Consider the following 23,746-nt stretch of genomic DNA (forward strand, 5'->3'; position numbering starts at 1 on the left):
GAACTATGTACAAATGCTCAGAAGGGTTTCTCTTCCTTGGAGAGCTATCCAGCCTCCCCTGACTTACCACCTCATACCCAAGATGAAATCTCCTCTTTAGCCAGCTGCCTGAGGGAATCCCTGGGCAAAGGGATGCAGAATTTGCCACTTTATAATAGGTAGTCCCAGATGGGGGCTAGTCAGTTTTCAAACCTGAATGCCCTCTACCCTTATCTGGCCCAGGGGGTATGGTCTTACTTAGTGCTCTCTTGCAAGCATATGGATTGGTGGCTGCATTCAGGCATTATGCTGGGCTGACTTATTCCCTGCTTCACAGGCTATCCTCTCTCAGGGGACAATGAGGCTGAGAGATTATCCCTTCCAACTCCTTTGCCTGTAGGTAGGCCCCTCTCCTGGACCCCCTCCCAGGCTCCACACACCATCCTACGTACTCCACCTTCCACCTGAACTTTCCCTCACTGGGCAGGCTCAATCATTTTTGAGGGCTATTCTGACCCCATGCGAAGCTTCCTGCATGGGGATTGGTAAAGCACTCAGCAAACTGTTGGCGCTATATAAATCCTGTATAATAATAATAATAATAATAATAATAATTCCCTAGGAGTGCAGACCAGCTCCTACTCACTCCCACCCACGTAGTTTTAGAGACTTCTCCATGTCTCTAGATCATGTGGAGGTATCAAGGAACTTATCTGCAGAGCCTCTGAACCCTGACCCAAATGTGACCCATCTGGCTATTTCTCCCAGCTGCTATTTAGCCCCCTGTCTATAAAAACAATTAACTAGCCCCCCCTATCTTTCCTAGGAGGGTGCTATATGAGCAATACAAAGCCTACCTTTAATTTGGTACATGTAACAGACATTTCAGTGTCAAAGTGTTTTGGCATGCCTCATGGCTCTTCTTCCTGCGGACAGACTGGAATGATCAGACTTATCACCCTTTTCCTGCACTCGGTGGGGAGACTGGAGTTGGTCCCTGCCCTTTCCTCCCTACTTGCTATGTTTGCATTTTTCCCCAGGGTTTTTCTTTTTTTTCTTTTCTCCTTGTTTCTTCCCTCCCATTTCCATCTGTACCTGCAACCTGCTTGTTCTCCCTTAGTTCCTGCTTCTTTTTCATACACCATACGTTAAGTAACCTCCCCCCTCCATTCAGTCCTACCTACAGGGGCGGACTGACCATTTGAAAACTCGGGCACTGCCCGAGGGCCCGGGGTCAGTAGGGGGCTCCATGAGATGCCCCTGGTACCTTTTTCATAGGCTTTTTTGAGCTTGGGCAAGGACACAGGGGCCCCATGATCCCCTATTGCCCAGGGGGTCAGTAGGGGGCCCCCATGAGATGCCCCTGGTACCTTTTCATAGGCTTTTTTGAGTTTGGGCAAGGACACAGGGGCCCCATGATCCCCTATTGCCCGGGGGCCCAATGAGTTGTCAGTCCGCCCCTGCCTACCTAGGTTACTTTATTATACTGATCTACCACCTGAGTGCTGGTAGCATGCTGATAGTGGTTTGCTCTTCAGGATATGGAACAATGTAGGGACTTTGGGAGGTCTCACCATATTTTTCTTGCACAAGTTTAATATATGTACTGTATGTAACCTTTGAAGTGTCGATTTGGTCACTTTATTGTGCCATGTTTATTACTGTACTTTTCTTGCTGTGACCTTATTAAACAGATTTATGGAAAAAAATATTTTAAAGCTCAACTCTGGGCACAACAAAAAAAAACCCCTTGCAATGCTCTCACCCCATACTGCTAGGGTTCAATTCTTGTTACGTCCAAGGCGTTGCAGAAGGGGTTACTTACCCGATTCCACATTGCAGCAGGCAAAGAGCAGCTTGAAAAATCTAAAGAGACAGTAACATATGCAAGCACTCTTAACGATTGGTCTGGTGACCATTCCATGTGTGCACGTTTTTTCTGGTAACCTGCTGGGTTACCCACTGGAAGGTAGCCTTGTCTGTCGTGAACAGCCTAATTCTTCAACTGTTTTTGACATCTCACTACTTTTGTATAAACTTATATCAAAGACCCAGTGCCTCTTGGATGCCTTTTTTTTTCATTGGACACTTTTACAGATTTCTGTGACTGAACGATGCAGCTAGGCAGGCAGTCGTGCCGCTTCCTGACCAGGCCATTTTTTACATTACAGCGCTGCGTTACTGACAATTGGGCGGTCATGCAACACTGCACCCAAATGAAATTTATGTCCTTTTTTTCCCACAAATTGAGATTTATTTTGGTGGTATTTGATCACCTGTTAATTTTTTATTTTTTGAGCTATAAAAAAAAAGGCTGACAATTTGGAGAGAAAAACAATATTTTTGACTTTTTGCTATTAAACATGTCCAGTAAAAAAATTTAAGAAATCAGATTCCGTCATAAATTTTGGCCAAAACGTATTCTGTTACATGTGTTTGTTAAAAAAAAATCCCACTACATGTAAATTAATTGGCTTACGTGAAAGTTATAGCATTTGGCGGTATAGATACTGGAATTTTTTTTTTATACTAGTAATGGCAATTATCAGCAACTTAGCGGGACTGCGACGGACATTCTGACACTGGGAGGAACTGACTTGGTGTCACTGACATCCTCAGTGACACCAATACAGTGATCAGTGCTAAAAAAAAGCACCGAAACTGTACTAATGTCACTGGGCAGGAAGGGGTTAACATGAGGGGCGATCAAAAGGTTAACTGTGTGCTGGGAGTGTTTTACTGGGGGACAGCGACTGTGTGCTTTACACAGCCATCCAGAGCAGTGCGCCTGAACTGACACAGAGGAGGACTGTTAGTAAACAAAACAGTCCTCCTCCCCGTTGGAGATGCTCAGTAATCACCGGGTGCCAGTTGGTAATCCCCAGTCGGAACCCGGAGACTGATAGCCGCCGCCGCTAATGGCGGTGCGAGTAGGGTTCGCGCATGCGTTCCCCCCAGCTCGGAAATGTAAAATCACATATATATTGTATACATGATTTTGCGTACCCCTGCCGCCCTGTGGCAGTGTATCTGCTATAGGGTGGCGGGAAAACAGTTAAAGGAAAGGATGTGTGTATTTTCAATGTTGCCCCTGAAGCCACATGAAAATGTCCTCTCTCAACTGTACGGTAATTTTTTCATAAATGTTTTTGCTTTGGTACAAGTCTACCATGGCAATACCAAGCTTTCCCTGCATTTATATTACTTGACCCATTAGCCCTAAAAATGGCTAGAATTTAATTACATGATTCAACTCCCATATAATTGAATAGCATTCACTGATAAGTTCAGCTTTACTGAATCCCCCCATCCTCAAGGAAGTAGACCTTCAGTAAGCAGTAAACAAAAAGGTGTCCATTTATTGCATTGTATCCCCAGGCAGTCTATTATTAGGTGTACAGTATTTAAAGTTGTTGTGATCAGGGGCGGACTGACCATTTGGAAACTCGGCACTGCCCGAGGGCCCGGGGTCAGTAGGGGGCCCCATGAAATGCACCTGGTACCTTTTTCATAGGCTTTTTTGAGTTTGGGCAAGGACACAGGGGCCCCATGATCCCCTATTGCCCGGGGGCCCCATGAGTTGTCAGTCCACCCCTGGTTGTGATAGATGCAAGCAACGAGTGGCAGTTTCAGAAATCAAAACCTATCGCATGTTTCTATTGTTATATTGCTTTATGAAGCCTATTCTTGTATATCTACAGGACTCCTACTAAACAAACTTTGGCTATCAAATTAGGAATTTCTAGAATGTGACTTGGGGTTAATAGTGTATTGTCCACAAAGGTCATGGGAAGGACTTCAGAAAGAAGAATGTGCATTCTATTTTACTTTCTAATATAAATACGACATTGATATTTTGCTATTTAAAGGTTTTAGTTATTTTGTGGTTACCAAGGGAATAGGAAAGAGCTTTACAAATGTAATTTAAAAAATGATCAAAAACACAGTTGCCAACTGTAATGGATGTAAGAACACTGGTAATATCGGCTAGTAAAGCCGTGGCCAAAATAAATGTCAGACAGTTAGAAAGCTACAATGTTCATTGCATAGCCAGTTAGTATAAAAAAAAAAAAAAAAAAAAAAAAAACTTTACTTCTCTTCAGTATTCACACAAACTAACCAGCATGAAAATATTTGTTTAGAAATGTTCTTTGATAGCACTTTAACAGAAGCATACATTTAATATCTTTACAAGGCTAGTGGACATCTACTATTTAACTATTCCCTTGGCTTGAGTTATCACATTAATGTGGCGGCACAGTGGCTAAATGGTTAGCACTTCCACCTGGAAGTACAAGGGTCATTGGTTTGAATCCCAACCATGGCACCACCTGCCTGGAGTTTGCATGTTCTCCCTGTGCCTGCATGGGTTTCCTCCGGGTACTCTGGTTTCCTCCGACACTCCAAAGACATGCTGGTAGCTAAATTGGATCCTGTATAAATTGTCCCTAGTATGTGTATGTATGAATATAAGTTAGGGACCTTAGATTGTACACCCCTTGAGGGTAAGGGACTGATGTGAATGTGTAATATATATGTAAAGCGCTGCATAAATTGATGGTGCTATATAAGTACCTGTAATAAATAAATTAGTCATTTCCATGTCTATCCTGGGGAAAGTAATAGGTTCACTTTATAGGAGGGACTTTAAGCAGCCAGCACTTACAGTTTCTCCCTTAGGTTCCATCAATATAACATCAAGCAGCCTGAGAAACATTTGGTACCTGTGGCATTAGCTTGGATTGGTAAATGCATTTCCTCCTGCCAAAAAGTAGAGCTTTGTACCTGAAAAGTCGGACCAGAATGCTGTCACACAGGGAGAGTATGCCTAAAATTCTGTAAGTTTTTTGATTTGCTCGACCTTAAAATGGGGAGGGTACCTTGCCAGGGGTGATGCCCATGGCAAACTACCTTGTCCCCATGTTGATGAGGACAAGGGGCAGATAATGCTCCCCCTTTGCATCACACATGTAGATATCACCACGAACATCAGAGAAAGTGCAATAGTTCTAGGGCCACACAGGAACACATACAGTATATACGTGGTGCCCAGGTTTAAAACCAACCACCTGGATGCTGCATTTGTAAGTTGTAAAGAGGTTAATATACTGGAGCTCTGTTAGGAAGTCTCAGTGGTGAATGCCATCACCATACCAGATACTGCAGTTTGCACAGTTTGTATAATTTCAAATTGAAAGTTAAATCAGTAGTGGCATGACAGTAACATAATAACTGGCTGCTAAATGTGTGCACCATCCAGTATGTATATAACCTATCTTTGAATTTCTAAGCACTTGTTGTCCAGCCACTGGATTTCTGGCAGTATCACAGTCACAATATCTGTATTAATGGATTAAAGCTGGCCATACATGGATCAAAATTTGGCCAGTTCCTGCTGAAGGAAGGTGCCAGCTGAATTTTGATCCATGTATGGTCATTCCCACTCATGAGCCCGTCAATAGGCTTGCTGGAAAATTTTCACTCGAACATCACATACAGCCAATAGGCTGGAGAGCTGATCATGAACATCGCCAAAATCCGCACGTTCCTAACCCCAGAAACCACTAAACAGCTCATCCACTCCCTCATCATATCACAACTCGATTACTGCAACTCCCTCCTCACTGGCCTGCCTCGCCGCTGGCTATCCCCGCTTCAGTCGATCCTGAATACGGCTGCCACTCATTCACCTTTCCAACCGCTCAGTTTCTGCCACCCCCCTCTGCCAATCTCTCCACTGGCTTCCAATTGCGCAACGGATCAAATTCAAAATCCTAACACTGACGTACAAAGCCGTCCACCATACTGCCCCGAACTACATCACCGACCTAATATCCAAGTACCGCCCAACACGCACACTCCGCTCCTCACAAAACCTCCTTCTCTCTAGTTCCCTGGTCTCCTCCTCCCATGCCCGCCTCCAGGACTTCTCCAGGGTGTCACCCATCCTCTGGAACTCCCTGCCCCAACCCATCAGATTATCACCTACTCTCCTCTCCTTTAGGCACACCCTGAAAACCCACCTCCTCAGGGAAGCCTACCCCACCCCCTGCTAACTTGCCCAGCTCCTCCACTCTTCCTACCACCCCATCCCCCACAGCTATCTCCTCCTGTGCCACCATCCCCTCCCTCCTAGATTGTAAGCTCGAAAGAGCAGGTCCCTCGATCCCCTCATGTTTTGCATTGTATTGTTATTGTTCTGTCACATGTTCTGTCCCCCTTTGTAATGTACAGCGCTGAGTGAACTATTGGCACTTTATAAATACTGTATAATAATAATAATAATGGTATTCTGCTTGCGAGGGAGTCCCGCTATTAGATAACAATGACACAATGGGGAGGATCTCCCCATCCACCTCAAATCCACCTGGCTGGCTGAACAAAAAGAAAGTAATGTATGACCAGCTTTAGTCCTCATGCACACTGGACATTTTTACAGCTGCCGTTTTTGGCTTTTGACATTTTTTTCTACAGCCAGTAAACTCCCCAGCATGTTATCCTATGTGTCCATGCACACATAGACTGTAATCAATGTTTTTTGGCAGGGGAGTTTTTTGGCAGGAAAACCCCCCCAGAACTAGTGGGTTTCTAGAGAAGTTTTTTAGCTGTAAAAATGCTCTAATGTTGAAAAACACAGTAAATTGCGGCAAACCGGAATTTTTGGATTTTTTTTTTAGTAAAAAAGAAAATGCTAAAAAAACACAGCAAAACGCCACTAAACACGAATGCAAAAACACAAAAAAATGCTGAAAAACTCAGGTTTTTAACATGACTTTACACAGCTAACGTTACCGTCGGTTAAAATGCTCAGTGTGGATGGAGCCTTATTGTTAGTGCAGATTATCCCCGGAGTTTATTATTTCCTATCCACGGGACCATCCCCAGTAAAGGGACATGCTTTCCAAGGAATGCAAGAGTCAGTGTAAACAGTCACTACTCTTCAAGTATATAACCTTTCAGACAATTTAGTACTTATTACCAGTGGCGGACTGACAACTCATGGGGCCCCCGGGCAATAGGGGATCATGGGGCCCCTGTGTCCTTGCCCAAACTCAAAAAAGCCTATGAAAAAGGTACCAGGGGCATCTCATGGGGCCCCCTACTGACCCCGGGCCCTCAGGCAGTGCCTGAGTTTCCAAATGGTCAGTCTGCCCCTGCTTATTACAGATTACTTGTATAGTGTATAGCGAAAATTTACACAGCACTTTACATATATATTGTACATCAGTCCCTGCCCTCAATGAGCTTACAATCTAAGGTTCTTAACTCACATTCATATACTAGTGCCAATTTAGACAGGAGCCAATTAACCTACCAGCATGCCTTTGGAGGGTGGGAGGAAACTGGAGTACCCAGAGGAAACCCACACAGGCACAGGGAGAACATGCAGATTTCAAGCAGGTAGTGCCATGGTTAGGATTCAAGTCGAAGACACAAATTGCTGCAAGGGGGAAAGGGCTAACCACTTAGCCCCTGTGACTTTACAGGTTTCCAGTTTAGTGTCCCTAACTCACATTCATACATACACATACTAAGGCAATCTACTTACCAGCATGTCTGGTGTGTGGGTGGAAACCCACACAGCCACGGGAAGAACATGCAAACTCCCTGCAGGTAGTGTCATGGTTGGGATTTGAACCCACGACCCGAGTGTTTTTAGGCAGAAGTGCTAACCATCTAACTACTGTGCTGCCCACTTACAGTCAAAAACAAACAGTGTGTGTGTTTGCCAGATGCACAAGCAAACCACCAACCAGTTTCCTCAAGATGATCCATGGGTGGATTGAAATCGCTGAAAGATTATATACAGTATTTGTATTGGGAGTCCAGCAGTGCTAAGTCATTCACTTTCTTACATTTTTCATCCTGCCTGTTTTCAAATACCTTACATATTAAAGGAATATATTAAACCAAACCCCCTGTGCCTGACTGGGTATGTGAAATGAACACAGGCTAAGATGGAAATCACTCCTTTGATAAATCAGTCCCTGATTTGTCATAATCAGATAGAATGTTTGATGAACCAATTAATTAGCTAATGTACCGATTTTGACTCTAGGTTGAGTAGGTTGATCCTTGACTAGCTATATTAGACTGTCTTGCATCATTCTTTGCATTAACTGAAGCTCTACCTAATTCAGAAAGTAAGTCAAAGCATGTTTTCAGACAATTAAACAATGTGCTGTGTATCAGGGTCATGTACTTTTTAGATCTACACTATTCTTTACATCAAATTATTTTTTTCATTTTAGATTTTAGTGTGCTTAACAACTTGCCTACTGGGAACTTTTACCTTCCTGCCCAAACCAATTTTCAGTTTTCAGCGCGGTCATACTTTGAATGACAATTGCATGCTACACTATACCCAAACTAACCACTAGCCGCCCAGCCACTGTATAAAAACGGTGGCAGGGCGGCACGGCTGGGCAAAAGCACATTTTAAAACGTGCTGTTTCAAAACAGGTAGGGGGCGCGCACGAGGCACACCGCCGCCCTACCTTCACCGCCGATCTCAGCCGCGGGTGTCAGTCGTCTGGTCACAGCCAGTTATTATCAGCTGTGTCCCGGCGATTAGCGGCAATCAGTGACAGAGAGCAGGGCTGCAGTAGCTCTGCTCTCTGTCAGTTCCCTGACAGTTCCTGGCAACATGACCAGGAGAAAAGAGTTTCTCTCTCCTGATCAGTGTGTCCTGTGCAGTACACACCCCCGCCCCCTAGTAAAACACTCCCCTCACACAGTTAACCCTTTCAGTGCAAAAAAAAGTTAATCCCTTGCACTGATCACTGTATTGGTGTCACTGGGATGTCAGTGACCCTAAGTCAGTTCCCCCCCAGTGTCAGAATGTCCGCCGCAGTCCTGCCATAAGTCGCTGATTGCCGCTATAAGTCGCAGATCGCCGCCATTATTAGTATAAAAAAAATTAAAAATCCCAGTATCTTTCCCGCCATTTGTAAACGCTATAACTTTCACGTAAACCAATTAATTTACACGTATTTGTTTTTTTTTAGCAAAGACATGTCGCAGAATGCATTTTGGCCAAAATTTATGACGAAATTTGATTTTTAATTTTTTTTTACTGGACATGTTTTATAGCAAAAAGTACAAAGTATTGTTTTTTTTCTCAAAATTGTCAGCCTTTTTTTTTATAGCGCAGAAAATAAAAAACGCACAGGTGATCAAATACCACCGAAAGAAAGCTCAATTTGTGGGAAAAAAAGGATGTAAATTTCATTTATGCACCGTATTGCATGACCGCGCAATTGTCCGTTAAACTAGCGCAGCGCTGTATAGGAAAAAAATGGCGTAAATTGCAGTATCTATACCATAGTTTGTAGACGCTATAACGTTCACAAAAAGCAATTAATATACACTTATTGGGATTTTTTTTACCAAAAACATGTAGCAGAATACATTTTGGCCTAAATTTATAACCAACTTTGAGTTTACTATATATTTTTTATAGCTGAAAGTAAAAAATATTGTTTTTCTTCAAAATTTTTGGTCTTTTTTTGTTTATTGCGTGCAAAATAAAAAGCGCACAGGTGATCAAATACCACCAAAAGAAAAAACTCTATTTGTGTGAAAAAAAGGACATAAATTTTGTTTGGGTGCAGCATTGCATGACCGCGCAGTTATCAGTTGAATTAGTGCAGCGCCGAGTAGCAAAAAGAGGCCTGGTCATTAAGGGGGGTAAATCCTCTGGAGGGCAAGTGGCTAAATTTGTATAATTTTTTTGAGACAAATAGAGCTTTCTTTTGGTGGTATTTAATCACCACTGGGGTTTTTATTTTTTAGCTAAACAAACTAAAAGAGACCAAAAATCTTGAAAAAAAATGTTTTTTTTTAGTTTCTGTTATAAAGTTTTGTAAATAAATAATTTTTCTCCTTCACTGATGGGCACTGATGAGGCTGCACTGATAGGTGGCACTGTTAGGCGGCACTGGTGGGCTTTAATAGGTGGCACTGTTAGGCGGCACTGGTGGGCATTGATAGGTGGCACTGTTAGGCGGCACTGGTGGGCATTGATAGGCAGCACTGATTCAACTGATGGGCAATGATAGGTGGCGCTGATGGGCACTGTTAGGCGTCACTGGTGGGCATTGATAGGTGGCACTGATAGGCAGCACTGATTCAACTGATGGTCACTGATAGTTGGCACTGATGGTCAGCACAGATGGGCACTACTGGCCGCACTGATGGGGCTACACTGATCATCAGGACACTGTGCCCTGATGATCAGCGTAGATGTCCCCCTATGAAGTGCCACTTACTGGCTCTCCTCAAGTGCTGTCAGCGTGAGAAGAGGACTGCCGATAACTGGAATTTCCTATTTACCCAGTGATCAGCCGTGATTGGACACAGCTGGTCACATGGTAAAAGCGGCTGTGATTGGCCCATTCTTTAGTTGTGTGATCAGCTGTGTCACAGCGATCATAGATGGTGCAGTGCGGGGGAGATGGGGTTCTGGGAGGACGTCCATGGACACTCTCCCAGAACTAGCTGACCATGCTGTAGCCATCTTTTGGCTATTGCACGATCGGGAACAGTTTAAAAAACCTTGATAATCTATAATCTGCTTTCAAATTCAGGTTAAATGATGTCAATGACTTTCTGAAGGGCACTTTCAAGTTAATGCTTCCTATGTAAAAGCACTGATCTGTGCAAATAATATCTACTTTGGTGTAAGCCAGAATCTTTTTGTGTCTGTTTTCTTTTTTTGTAAAATGTTTTAAAGCTACAACACATTACATAAGAAAGAGAGGTTGGTAGTCAGTAGTCTGGTGACAGAAATTACATAACAGTGTACAGAGACGTAACCAGGGCCCCTGTGCAAGAAACCATGAAGGCCCCCCTGACTCCTCCTTTCAAACTAGCCTTCCCACTGATCCAGGGCCCCTTTATCCCGCCGTGGGGCCCTTTATTATGGTCTACAGGCGGGGCTCTTTCACAAGTTCTGCAGCAACCCCCCTCCTGCTGACCGGGCCCTACTCCCCCCCCCTCTTCCCCCCAATGGTTGCCACTAGTTCTGCCATTGGTGTGTTTGTTTTTGTTATTTTTGTAATTATTTTTTACCATTTGTTTTTTTTGCCTTCTATCATGTGTGTGTGTAATATATGTGTACAGTCATGGCCGAAATTGTTGGCACCCTTGATATTTCTCCAGGAAATCATGTATTTCTCACGAAACGTATTGCATTAACACATGTTTTGCTATACACATGTTTATTCCCTTTGTGTGTATTGGGACAAAACAAAAAAAGGGAGGAAAGAAAGCAAATTCGACATAATGTCACACAAACCTCCAAAAATGGGCTGGACAAAAGTATTGGCACCCTTTCACAACTGCGGATAAATAAGAATGTTACAAGCATGTGATGCTCCTGTAAACTCACCTGGGGCAAGTAACAGGTGTGGGCAATATAGAAATCACACCTGAAAGCAGATAAAAAGGAGAGACGTTCACTTAACCTTTGCATTGTGTGTCTGTCTGTGCCACACTAAGCATGGACAACAGAAAGAGGAGACGAGAACTGTCTGAGGACCTGAGAACCAAAATTGTGGCAAAATATCAACAATCTCAAGGTTACAAGTCCATCTCCAGAGAACTAGATTTGCCTTTGTCCACAGTGCGCAACATTATCAAGAAGTTTGCAACCCATGGCACTGTAGCTAATCTCCCTGGTCGTGGACGGATGAGGAAAATTGATGAAAGATTGCAACGCAGAATAGTCCGGATGGTGGATAAGCAGCCCCAAACATGTTCCAAAGACATTCAAGCTGTCCTGCAGGCTCAGGGAGCATCAGTGTCAGCGCGAACTATCCGTCGACATTTAAATGAAATGAAACGCTATGGCAGGAGACCCAGGAGGACCCCACTGCTGACAACAGAGACATAAAAAAGCAAGACTACAGTTTGCCAAAATGTACTTGAGTAAGCCAAAAGCCTTCTGGGAAAACGTCTTGTGGACAGATGAGACCAAGATAGAGCTTTTCGGTAAAGCACATCATTCTACTGTTTACCGAAAACGGAATGAGGCCTACAAAGAACAAAACACAGTACCTACGGTAAAATATGGTGGAGGTTCAATGATGTTTTGGGGTTGTTTTGCTGCCTCTGGCACTGGGTGCCTTGACTGTGTGCAAGGCATCATGAAATCTGAGGATTACCAAAGGATTTTGGGTCGCACTGTAGGGCCCAGTGTCAGAAAGCTGGGTTTGCGTCCAAGATCCTGGGTCTTCCAGCAGGACAATGACCCCAAACATACGTCAAAAAGCACTCAGAAATGGATGGCAAAGAAGCGCTGGAGAGTTCTGAAGTGGCCAGCAATGAGCCCAGATCTAAATCCCATTGAACACCTGTGGAGAGATCTTAAAATTGCTGTTGGGAAAAGGTGTCCTTCCAATAAGAGAGACCTGGAGCTGTTTGCAAAGGAAGAGTGGTCCAAAATTCCGGTGAGAGGTGTCAGAAGCTTATTGATGGTTATAGGAAGCGACTGATTTCAGTTATGTTTTCCAAAGGGTGTGCAACCAAATATTAAGTTAAGGGTGCCAATACTTTTGTCCAGCCCATTTTTGGGGTTTTGTGTGACATTATGTCATATTTGCTTTTCTGCCTCTGTTTTATATTTGTTCCAATACATACAAAGGGAATAAACATGTGTATAGCAAAACATGTGTTAATGCAATACCTTTTTTGTGTGAAATACTTGATTTCAGGAAAAATATCAAGGGTGCCAACAATTTCGGCCATGACTGTATATATATATATATGTATGTGTATATATATATATATATATATGTGTGTATATATATATATATATATATATATATATATATATATATATATATATATATATGGACAACTCACAAGTAATTATAACTCATAAAACCTAAATTATAAAAATACTTTTAAATATATAACAGGTGACATATATAATTAGTGTATACTGTATATAGTGGATAGATGTGCCATTATTATTTGTTATTAGTGGACTTAAAATGTATTGTTATATGGGACTTTTGTAATGAGTATGCAATAGCGTAACACACTTAATAGGAGGAATATAATTTTATACAGCCAAGGTATTCCTGCCGAACTGCTCACATGGACAATAGAGGCTAATGGTAATGGGCCAGCTGGTACTTTGCAGTGATTACTGAAAAGTCTTGAAGTCCACAATCTGAGATAATTTCCAAGTTGTGGGAACATTTCTCATGTTTTGCTATTGCTGATCTGTTAGCCACTCAACACTATGACATGTTAGCAAAATGTACACTTATAAATAAATAAATACATTCATAGATACATAAAATTGATAACGATAATAATAGCAGACATGTCTGTATCTGGCTAAACAAGCAGTGCAACTAGGGCTGCTGTTAGAAACCACAGGGCCCCATACAGCCAACCTGACAGGGCAAAAAAAAAAAAAGCACACAGTTTACTATGCTTCAGTTATAAATTAACACAATGATCAGTACCAATCCCTCATTGTGTTCATTCAGGAAAGTAAGAGGCTGGTAAATGTGACATATTTCCTGGACCCTTCCTTCAGTCTCCATCCTGAAGGAACCTGATGCCTGTAGAAAGGAGAGGAGGGAAGCTGGCAGCACTACAGGGGTGGGGGCACCCAGGGGCCCTGGGCAGCAAAGGGAAACATATGGTGCACAGAGAGGGTGATGGGTGCGACAGGGGGGGGGGTGAATTACTGGAATCAATCCCATGTATGGCTCTCTCTGCAACAGATGAAAGCCAGCGGGAGAGAGAGGAGAAGAAGAAAGCTTTCAGCTGCTGCAGAGAGCCATACAGTGTATAGGTTCCAGTAATCGCCAATCACCCTCCCTGCCCACAAATCTGATTCACCTGGCTGCCTGGGCCCCCACGCTGACCTGGGCCCCATAAGGAGGACTGGTGTTACCCCCTTATCCACGTCCCTGAGTGCAACATCTACAAGCCAAGAGTCCTACCCTGAGACTTAAATGAGTGTGGAAGCAGGCTGTGCCTCTAGGTGCTATTCCTTGAGGGGTGCCCATCTGCAGCTGTCCCGAGGAGTCTCTCTCCTCCAAAAACCCAACTAAACATTCCCTTTTTTAAAATTAAATTTTACTTAGGCTAGGTTCACACCTATGCAGTTTGCATTTGATCCATTTCTTCAGTGCGTTTTGCGTTTTTTGCACATGTATTTTAGCCATGTTTTTGATGTGTTTTTGCTTTTTTCTTGTTGCTAGGCAGATTAAAACGCAAAACACATAAAAATGCACTACATGCTTTTTCTGCAGTGTCTCCATTGAAGTCTATAGAACCAAAAATGCAACTTTTAGCTTTTAAAAAAGTCCCTGACCCTTTCCAAAAAATTCCCCCGGTTGAAAACGAGGAGATGTGAACCTGTCCCATAGGAAATCATGTTAATGGACTGTAGTGTGTTTCTGAAAAACGCAATGGAAAATGCATAGGTGTGAACCTTAGACTTATTACTTATTGAAGAATCTTTGCTCCTTTTCTTGCTGTTGGACTGAGTAACCCCTGGTTCACATATATGCGGGCCGCGTTTTGCGCAGGCACGAGAGCCCATTCATTTGAATGGACTCCCATGCCCCATGACACGCAGGGAAGTCCCTGCACTTCTGAAAACAAAGCCCACATGGGAACCCGAGGTTCCCAGTGTGGTTTCATTTTCCAATGCGGGCGTCGTGCCATTAGAACTAATGGCACCCGCCCGCGGGTCTGCATTCCTCCATGTGCGGGTGGTGCGGCTGGTGCGGGTGGTGCGGCTGCACGGATTTTCATGTGGATCCGCAGAGGCACCACCCGCACATATGTGAACCTAGCGTAAGCAGATAAGAAAGTAACAGCTGGTCTCCTATTATCAAGATCAACAACTACATTAAAAAAAGAACTCACACTGTCTGTAGCAGAAATGTATTTTCCTTTTTATTTTCCGTTTGTTGTCTCTCTTCACTAGTTTGTTACAATGAACATTTTGTAATATAAACACAGTTTTCTTTTTCTGTTTGTTTTGCCATATTGCTACTTTTTGCAAATGTAAGCTTATGTTGAAAATGATTTTCTATTTTATCAAGCGCATGTTTTGTAGGAATATAATATGAGCTGCTGTTCAAACAAACTTTAATACCCCATTAAATATATCATGAACATTTCTGGTACGGGAACTATATTCTTCAAAAATGTTATTAGACGCTGGAATTTTAGTAGATAAGCTGGCGGTATGGTGGATATATCTAGCAGGCTGTTGGGATTTAAACACTGGTCACAACTTTTTCCTCACCTGGGGCATAGTTTAAAGGGCCAGTTCACACTACATGTGTTTCAGTTGCTTTTTTTCTGCATCCAAGACGTACAGAAAGTAGGTTATATGGCTGTCAATGTCATAGTTTATATCAGTGCTTGAGGTTCCAGTGTGTTCCAGTTGCAGAAAAAAAAAGTAGAATATGCTGCATTTTTTCTGCACAGAACTGTACTGGAACGTGGTAAATGTCCCTATTTAAATTGAATAAAAAGAGAGGGGAAGTAATGAGCTGGAATGCATAAAAAAAATGCACTGGAATGCATCAAAAACACACCGGGACGCATCTGGACTGAATGCATAGTTTCTATAGTGTGAACCGGCCCTAAAGTTGGATATACATTGCTAGATATGTTTCAATCAGCATGCAATATCTAAAGATTACTCCATCAGCACTAAGGATAGGTTCACGTATGTGCGGGTGGTGCCGCTGCAGATCCACACAATAATCCGTGCAGCTGCACCACCCACACAGAAGAATGTGGACCCGCGGGCGGGTGCCATTAACTCTAATGGCACGCCGCCCACACTGGAAACCGCAACTGTACTGGGAACCGAGGTTCCTGTGCGCGCTGCGTTTTCAGAAATGCAGGGACTCCTTCCCTGCATGTCCCGGGGCATGGGACATTCAAATGAATGAGCTCCCGTGCCCAAGCAAAACGCGGACCGCAGGAACGCACATATGTGAACCAGGGCTTACAGCACAGATAGACAAATCCCTCCTGTGGCTATTGTATTCTGACCAGGGGCGGACTGACCATTTGGAAACTTGGGCACTGCCCGAGGGCCCGGGGTCAGTAGGGGGCCCCATGAGATGCCCCTGGTACCTTTTTCATAGGCTTTTTTGAGTTTGGGCAAGGACACAGGGGCCCCATGATCCTCTATTGCCCGGGGGCCCCATGAGTTGTCAGTCTGCCCCTGATTCTGACAGCCTCTGCCAACATCTGTTAGAATACTGGAACAGTGACTGCATCTGATTGTATGCAATCGCTATTCTCCCAACAATTTATCGCTCAGCTGATTTGATTTTTCAAAGGATATGGGGCAGGTGGGAGCCGAAAGAGCCACCCAGATAGCAAATTCCTCCCAGTTAATCAGGAACCAGCTGAAATTCCCACAGTGGGATGAACACTGGCCAATGTGTTAGAAATGGAGATCTCATGTAGGCTGTACTGAAACTAGCTGGGGGGGTCTAAGATGACTGAAAGTGTCTCATGGCTAGCCAGGAGGCTGAAAGTTTTGTTGTGTATTATAAAGTCCTGACACAGACCACCTTGTGAGGAAAACTCTTTTGCTTTGTGTTTGATGCAACAGTGACCACTAAACATGGGCAGGATGCACTTAAATGCATTTGGCATCCAGAATACCTCTCTCTGAGCTCTATGTTCGAAGCTGACACCTACAAAAGGGCTTGTGTCAGGCAGAATATACAATTTAATTTGATTTGATTTTTTCGACAATACGTGTCAGAATAGTTTCCAGAGTGAACAAGGAATTCCCCAAAATGAACATTTTTAATTCTTTCTAATGGTAATTCCAGGCACAAAGTGAAACAAACGAACTACTAATGCATTCCAACTTGCTGCGTCTGTCTCAGTCCGAGTGTAGTCACTGGGACAGGAAGTGGAGGAGAATATTCCCAACATAGCTACACGCATCAGTAAAAACCTAGCAAAGGTTCAAAACTTTTCACATTCTAGCCAAAATGAAAAATGTGTTCTTATAACTGACCCTTACGCTAACCTAACTCCTAAACTAATTCATAACAATAAAAAATGTTTTCTTCTGCCTGCTTAGTTTCTTGCGGCATACAGATCCCTCCAACTAGCTTGTCCACAGCAGCTGATCAAGCGGCTCTATTTGTGAATCAATGCTTGCAGTGATTGGTCGGGACTCGGAAGGGGGTGTGGTCACCTTGAAGGTGATCGCGCTAGCCTGTCGTTTGGTGCAGGTGTGACAGGCTCAGTCAGACTGAAGACACTGTACACGGAGTCATCCCCTCTCCAGTAGGTACTGGGGGAGGGAAGTGACCAGAGGAATCTGGGCCAGGGACAGTCAGGATCTCTCTAGAGGGCACAGGCAGTGAGTCCCTGTCAGTGATCAGAGTGGAGGAGTCTCTGCACAACTGTCCTACACACAGAAGAGGAAGGAGGGAAGGTGGATCATACTTAACAGGTCACTGTGTACACAATGCAACATCACCCCTTCCATAGAGATGTGAGGGGGGGTTGGTCACCAGAGCCCCCCCTCACAGTGCAAGGGGACCGCTGACATGAGAGGGATCACCGGGGACCCTTATGTTAAGGGGAACGCTGCTGGCTGTGATGTAAGGGGGGGCGCTTTGGTGACCAGAGATCACGTTACATCTGAGTTCCCATTTACATCATGGTCCACAGTGTCCCCCTTACATCAGAGTTCTCCGTTACATCAGGGTCTGGAGAGGTCCCCTTGCACTATGGGGGGGGGCTCTGGTAACCACAGCCCCCCCCCCTCACATCTCGGTGGAAGGTGGTGATGTTGCATTGTGTACATAGTGACCTGTTAAGTGTGATCTCCCTTCCTCCTTGAGCTATATGGGGGAATCCTGCAGATTCTGATGTAAAGGGGAACTCTGGGGACTCATAGGCTTATTTGAGTTTGGGCAAGGACACAGTGGCCCCATGATCCCCTATTGCCCGGGGGCCCCATGAGTTGTCAGTCCGCCCCTGATTCTGACAGCCTCTGCCAACATCTGTTAGAATACTGGAACAGTGACTGCATCTGATTGTATGCAATCGCTATTCTCCCAACAATTTATCACTCAGCTGATTTGATTTTTCAAAGGATATGGGGCAGGTGGGAGCTGAAAGAGCCATCCACATAGCAAATTCCTCCCAGTTAATCAGGAACCAGCTGAAATTCCCACAGTGGGATGAACACTGGCCAATGTGTTAGAAATGGAGATCTCATGTAGGCTGTACTGAAACTAGCTGGGGGGTCTAAGATGACTGAAAGTGTCTCATAGCTAGCCAGGAGGCTGAAAGTTTCGTTGTGTATTATAAAGTCCTGACACAGACCACCTTGTGAGGAAAACTCTTTTGCTTTGTGTTTGATGCAACAGTGACCACTAAACATGGGCAGGAATGCACTTAAATGCATTTGGCATCCAGAATACCTCTCTCTGAGCTCTATGTTCGAAGCTGACACCTACAAAAGGGCTTGTGTCAGGCAGAATATACAATTTAATTTGATTTGATTTTTTTCGACAATACATGTCAGAATAGTTTCCAGAGTGAACAAGGAATTCCCCAAAATGAACATTTTTAATTCTTTCTAATGGTAATTCCAGGCACAAAGTGAAACAAACGAACTACTAATGCATTCCAACTTGCTGCGTCTGTCTCAGTCCGAGTGTAGTCACTGGGACAGGAAGTGGAGGAGAATATTCCCAACATAGCTACACGCCTCAGTAAAAACCTAGCAAAGGTTCGAAACTTTTCACATTCTAGCCAAAATGAAAAATGTGTTCTTATAACTGACCCTTACGCTAACCTAACTCCTAAACTAATTCATAACAATAAAAATGTTTTCTTCTGCCTGCTTAGTTTCTTGCGGCATACAGATCCCTCCAACTAGCTTGTCCACAGCAGCTGATCAAGCGGCTCTATTTGTGAATCAATGCTTGCAGTGATTGGGTGGGACTCGGGAGGGGGTGTGGTCACCTTGAAGGTGATCGCGCTAGCCTGTCGTTTGGTGCAGGTGTGACAGGCTCAGTCAGACTGAAGACACTGTACATGGAGTCATCCCCTCTCCAGTAGGTACTGGGGGAGGGAAGTGACCAGAGGAATCTGGGCCAGGGACAGTCAGGATCTCTCTAGAGGGTACAGGCAGTGAGTCCCTGTCAGTGATCAGAGTGGAGGAGTCTCTGCACAACTGTCCTACACACAGAAGAGGAAGGAGGGAAGGTGGATCATACTTAACAGGTCACTGTGTACACAATGCAACATCACCCCTTCCATAGAGATGTGAGGGGGGGTTGGTCACCAGAGCCCCTTCCATAGAGATGTGAGGGGGGGGTTGGTCACCAGAGCACCCCCTCACAGTGCAAGGGGACCGCTGACATGAGAGGGATCACCAGGGACCCTTATGTTAAGGGGAACGCTGCTGGCTGTGATGTAAGGGGGGGGGGCTTTGGTGACCAGAGACCACCTTACATCTGAGTCCCCCTTTACAACATGGTCCACAGTGTCCCCCTTACATCAGAGTTGTCTTTTACATCAGGGTCTAGAGAGGTCCTCTTGCACTATGAGGGGGGGGGCTCTGGTAACCACAGCCACCCCCCCTCACATCTCTGTGGAAGGTGGTATCGTTGCATTGTGTACATAGTGACCTGTTAAGTGTGATCTACCTTCCTCCTTGAGCTATAGGGGGGAATCCTGCAGTTTCTGATGTAAAGGGTAACTCTGGGGACTCGTGTGTGTGTGTGTGTGTGTGTGTGTGTGTGTGTGTGGGGGGGGGGGGGGCTCTGGTGACCAGAGACCCCCTTACATCAGTGTTCCCCTTTACATCACAGCCCGCAGCATTCCCCGTTACACATATAAAAATATTTACATAAAAAAATTTTAGCAAGAAAAAGAGTTGGCCTTGCTGTCTATTTTGGGGGGGAGGGGGGCGCTTCAGAATTCTCTTCCTATAGGCTCCTGAGATGTAAATTCAGCCCTGTCTGGAAGCTTTATTCAGGTAAATAAATAACTTTCAAAGTTTACAACTATTGGGTCACTTTGGTTTGTTGTGGCAAAATGGGTAATTATATACCTTCTGCATGCTTCTACTACCCAGATTTTTGCTTCAACTGTTTCTGCTTTTGTTTGTCCTCAAACCGTTTTGTTACACAGGGTGAAACTAACCTTAAGTCACTACGTCAGGGTAAAGTACCTGCTAAACAATTCTGTTCTAATTTCCACCATTGAACACCTGACTCAGGGGGGAATGGCCCAGCTCTATCAAACTCCATCAGGGACTCCTTAGTAAACTACCTTGAACCAAAGTTGATGAATGAAGCCATGCAAGTCACCATTCGTATAGATAGGCATTTACAGAGAAAAAAAACATACTGAGAGGGTTGTTTCTTTGCCCCCTAGTATGCTTCCCACTTCTTCATCAGGCCTTTATGATCCTCCTCAACCTCCCCAGTAGGAGGAGCCCATGCAAATTAGCACTACTCATTTATCCTCTGGGAAAAAAGGCTAGAATACGATACCAGCGACGCTGCTTATACTGTAGCAACCAAGGCCACTTTGTCCCCAGCTGCTCCAATCAGCCAGGAAATGCCTAGAGTCTAGTGTGGGTGGGGGTCTGTTTCTTTAGACTATAATGTGCCAGGTTTCCCTGGAGATAAAACATTTGTTCCTGCACTGCCACGTTCTCTCATCACCTCTCAGCTTTCATAGATTCTGGTGCTGCTAGCATTTAATTGATAATGACTTAGCACCCCATCTACAGATTCCCTTGACTACGGTGCACAAACCCTTTTCAGTCTTAGCTGTTGATAACTCTCCCTTGTCCATGGGTCTGGTCACCTTGTGCACTGTACCTATTACTCTGACTATTGAGGAATTTCATAGGGAGATAATCAGTTTCATAACCAGGGGCAGACTGACAACTCATGGGGCCCCCGGGCAATTGGGGATCATGGGGCCCCTGTGTCCTTGCCCAAACTCAAAAAAGCCTATGAAAAAGGTACCAGGGGCATCTCATGGGGCCCCCACTGACCCCCTGGGCAATAGGAGATCATGGGACCCCTGTGTCCTTGCCCAAACCCAAAAAGCCTATAAAAAAGGTACCAGGGGCATCTCATGGGGCCCCCTACTGACCCCGGACCCTCGGGCAATGCCCGAGTTTTCAAATGGTCAGTCCGCCCCTGTTCATAACCCACATGTAGATTGGTCTAAGATCTAAGATTAGATCCTGGTTCCTGACCTGCTTGCACAACTGCTTTAAAACCGCTGACCAGTTGCCTCTTTGTGACTCTTTTGTAGCCAATACCAGCCACTTATAAATCTCCTAAATATATTTAACACACCTATCTTCAAATAAAGTTCCTATATAAATAATTCATACCAATAATAATAAAAAATAAATTCATATAATTTCGGAAATGACAGGGACAATCCAATAAAGTGCCAAAACAAACATAAATCGTAACAATAATTAATTACAACAAATACAAATTTATGCATGGAGAATACAAATACATATGTACACTATATTGCCAAAAAGTATTGGGACACTCCTCCAAATCATTGGAGTCAGGTGTTCCAATCACCTCCATGGACACAGGTGTATAAAATCAAGCACCTAGGCATGCAGACTACTTCTACAAACATTTGTGAAAGAATGGGTCGCTCTCAGGAGCTCAGTGATATCAAGAGTGGTACCGTGATAGGTTGCCACCTGTGCAATAAATCCATCTGTGAAATTTCCTTGTTACTAAATACTCCGCATTCAACTGTTAGTGGTATTATAACAATATGGAAGGAACTGGGAACAACAGCAACTCAGCCACCAAGTTGTAGGCTACGTAAAATGATAGTTATATGGGTCAGCACATGCTGAAGTTCACAGTGCACAGACATCACCAACTGTCTGCAGAGTCAATAGCTAAAGACCTCCAAACGTCATTTAGCCTCCAGATTAGCACAATAACAGTGTATAGAGAGATTGATGGAATGAGTTTCCATGGCCAAGTAGCTGCATCCAAGCCTTACATCACCAAGTGCAATACAAAGCGTCGGATGCAGTGGTGCAACTCTAGTGGACTATAGAGCAGTGGAGACAAGTTCTCTGGAGTGACAAATCACACTTCTCTGTCTGGCAATCTGGTGGATGTGTCTGGGTTTGGAGGTTGCCAGGAGAACATTAATGCCTGGCTGCATTGTGCCAAGTGTAAAGTTTGGTGGAGGGAGGAGTATGGTGTGGGGTTGTTTTTTTGGGGATGGCCTTGGCCCCTTAGTTCCAGTGAAGGGAATTCTTAAGGCGTCAGCATACCAAGACATTTTGGACAATTTCATGCTCCCAACATTGTGGGGACAGTTTGGGTATGGCTCCTTCCTGTTCCAACATGACTGCACACTAGTTCACAAAGCAAGGTCCATAAAGACATAGATGAGTGAGTTTGAGGTGGAGGAACTTGACTGGGCTGCACAGTGTCCTGACCTCAACCTGATAGATGAATTAGAGTGGAGACTGTGAGCCAGACCTTCTCCAACATCAGTGCCTGACCTCACAAATGTGCTCTTGGAAGAATGGTCAAACATTCCCTTTGACACACTCCTAAACCTTGTGGACAGCCTTCCCAGAAGAACTGAAGCTGCAAAGGGTGGGCCTACTCAATATTGATCCCTATAGACTGAGATGTTATTAAAGTTCATGTGCGTATAAAGGCAGGTGCCCCAATATCTCTGGCAATATAGTGTATATAGTCTTTATATTGTGCTTCAAATCTTCATCGCCATGCATGCCACCAGCAGAAATATAGGCCTCTTACCAGAAGCAAAGACCTTACAACCAAGGTCGGATTGCGCTTAGTGAAAAAAACAATTCAGGATGGATGGATCAGCACCTGTAATTTCAGAAGGCATCAACCTCTACTGCAGGTGCTCTGGGCCCCGCTCATAACCTCGCCGTCAGACATCAGCCAAGTTGGTATAAAACAGTCACCAAATTCACATACAACAAGGAAGGGAATTGCTCATGGTACAGTATGCACAGTAAATTTACTAACAAAACTATTGCCCCAGTGACGACATCCTTTAGAATGAAATGCGTCAAATGCAGACTTAGCGGTGACGTTATTACGCCCGCCAGGGTGTATACTGTTTTGCATTTTACATGCTTCCTGATTTTAAATGTTTCTGAGTATACTTCTTTGGTTTTATTGATAAATTTACTGTGCATACTGCACACTTTTTGGTGATTGGACTGCAAAATATATATATGTATGTATTTGTATTCTCCATATATAGTTTTTTTATTTGTTGTAATTTATTTATTATTATTGTTATGATTTATGTTTGTTTTGGCACTTTATTGGATTGTTCCTGTCTCTTTTGAAATATGATTTTTTTTTAATATTGGTATGAATTATTTATATAGGCACTTTATTAGAATATCATATATGATTTTTGAACAGAGCAACACATTTAGGAGATTTATATTTGGTTTGTGTTGTGGTGGGAATACATAGTGAGTGCAGCTGTTGGATATTTCATATATTTGTTTTTACTTTCACTTGATGTCCATTGATGATTTTTTTATACACATGGCGCAGTACAGAATATGAGTCATTTGTCTTTATTACAGTCCTAGTCGTATCCTGATCGTGACGACTTTTCTAAGTGTGTCTTTACTTTAACCGTTTCCCTTTATATGACTCTGCTGTAGCAGAAAACATGGACAAGTTTATTGAATCCTGTACAGGCAACC

This window comes from Staurois parvus, unplaced genomic scaffold, assembly GCF_062004578.1.
Source record: "Staurois parvus isolate SC_StPar_1 unplaced genomic scaffold, SC_StPar_1.0 ptg000077l, whole genome shotgun sequence".
Taxonomy (NCBI): Eukaryota; Metazoa; Chordata; class Amphibia; order Anura; family Ranidae; genus Staurois; species Staurois parvus.